This window comes from Natator depressus, chromosome 1 (genome assembly GCF_965152275.1).
Source record: "Natator depressus isolate rNatDep1 chromosome 1, rNatDep2.hap1, whole genome shotgun sequence".
In the NCBI taxonomy this organism is placed as follows: Eukaryota; Metazoa; Chordata; order Testudines; family Cheloniidae; genus Natator; species Natator depressus.
This window is the reverse complement of record NC_134234.1, coordinates 115,420,477-115,422,709: the sequence shown is the minus strand read 5'-3', so window position 1 is coordinate 115,422,709 and position 2,233 is coordinate 115,420,477. Positions and strand designations below refer to the sequence as shown.

The 2,233-nt window shown below is 44.6% G+C and overlaps 1 pseudogene; it reads left to right on the top strand.

Annotated features, from left to right (window-relative positions):
• The first annotated feature begins 739 nt into the window (after positions 1 to 739).
• On the top strand, positions 740 to 1,551 carry LOC141982790 (coiled-coil domain-containing protein 25 pseudogene; annotated as a pseudogene).
• Positions 1,552 to 2,233: the final 682 nt, after the last annotated feature.

The window sequence follows — 2,233 nt, the reverse complement described above, 5'->3', positions numbered from 1 at the left end:
AAATCACCTCTGTAAAATCAGGATGGTAGATACCTTACAGGGTAATTAGATTCAAACATAGAGAATCCCTCTAGACAAAACCTTAAGTTACAAAAAAGACACACAGACAGGAATATTCATTCTATTCAGCACAACTATTTTCTCAGCCATTTAAAGAAATCATAATCTAACACATACCTAGCTAGATTACGTACTAAGTTCTAAGATTCCATTCCTGTTCTGTCTCCGGCAAAAGCATCACACAGACAGACACAGACCCTTTGTTTTTCTCCCTCCTCCCAGCTTTTGAAAGTATCTTGTCTCCTCATTGGTCATTTTGGTCAGGTGCCAGCGAGGTTACCTTTAGCTTCTTAACCCTTTACAGGTGAGAGGATTTTTCCTCTGGCCAGGAGGGATTTTAAAGGGGTTTACTCTTCCCTTTATATTTATGACACCAGCTTTTTAAAAAAATCACTTCTTTCTAAGTGACAAAGTTGAAAATTGTAAAAGTAAATGTTGTTTTAAGAAAATTGATCTCAAAAATATCTTTTAAACACTCCAACATGTTGTGGATATTAGCTTTGCTCTGTCCCCACCCACAGACTTTCTATCTGTACATTACTATATCTAGGTACTTATGCAACACTGGCCTTTTGCCGGTCAGAAGTCGGGGCGAGACGAGCGTCCTCATGCCGGGAGCGGGCTGCGGAGCCGGGAGCAGCCTGGGCGGGCCGGCCGAGGAGCCGGGACTCGGCCGCCGCCGCCGCCATGGTGTTCTACTTCACCTCCAGCGTTGTTCCCTCCGTTTACACAATTTACATGGGAAAAGATAAATATGAAAGTGAAGATCTGATAAAATATGGCTGGCCTGAAGATATTTGGTTTCATGTGGATAAGCTCTCCTCTGCACACATGTACCTCCGATTACACAAGGGGCATACAGTGGATGATATTCCCAAAGAAGTTTTGATAGATTACGCCCATCTAGTGAAGGCCAATAGCAATCAAGGCTGCAAAATGAACAACATCAATGTGGTGTATACGCCGTGGACCAACCTGAAGAAAACGGCTGACATGGATGTGGGACAGATAGGGTTTCACAGACAAAAGGATGTGAGAACAGTGACAGTGGAGAAGAAGGTGAATGAGATACTGAACAGGCTAGAGAAGGCCAAAGTGGAGCGGTTCCCTGACCTGGCTACTGAGAAGGAAGCCCGGGACAGAGAGGAGAGGAATGAGAAAAAAGCCCAGATCCAAGAGATGAAACGGAAAGAGAAGGAGGAAATGAAGAAAAAGAAAGAAATGGAAGATCTCAGGAGCTACTCTTCACTAATGAAGTCTGAGAACATGTCTTCCAACCAGGATGGCAATGATGCAGATGACTTCATGTGAATTGGGCATTCTCTCCTTTCTGAATCGTGAGATGGACTCCATGTCTTAATTTTTCACCCTCAATAAGATGCCAAAAAACCAAATTCTGACTTCAGTTTCAGACCCTGTTTGAACCTTCACTGGCAATATCTGACCAGATCTGTGCCATGTATCTCCTAAAGACAGTATCTTAACTGTGTGTGTGTGTGTGTGTGTGTGTGTGTGTGTAAGAGTGTGAGAGAAAGGGGGGTGGGAGGAGCATACATTCTGGTTCTACAAGGATCTTGATATATTTATTTTGAGGGAGGGGCTCTTAATGTGAGCTACAGGAGTGTTGTGCTGCCTTAGTGAATTGGCAATAGACTTATTTAAAAAATGTTTCCATTACTGTAATGTCTCCCTGGTATAAATTCAAACCTGAAATCAGAATTGCTGGCCTGAGGACTCTGCTCCCCTCTTGCTGAGTGATTCTTGTTGATGGGATGTGTGTGTTCATCAAAACCAGGGGATCCCTATAAACCAGGGGAGCCTGTATTTGGCCCAGCTGATGGGCAGATTGAAAATCTGCCTGGAGCCAGAGAGCTCCACCTATCTTGTAAATGTAGCAAAGTGTAGCTGCCCTCGTTTTAATATGGAGCTGCCGCCTCTGGAGACGAGTCTTGGCCTGCATAGCAGCCTGACCATTCTGAGTGAGGTGGAGCAATGCATGCTGGGGGTGTGGTGTCAGAGGCTGCACACCTGTAGATGAGGATAGTCCTAAACTGGACTGGGCTACACGCATGGCTCCGCTCTTCTAAAGGATTAACTTTGCAAATAAAGAGCGTTGGGGTTTGAAAAGCCCGTAAGCCGACTCGAACACTTGACTAAGTAACTCGTGATGTGA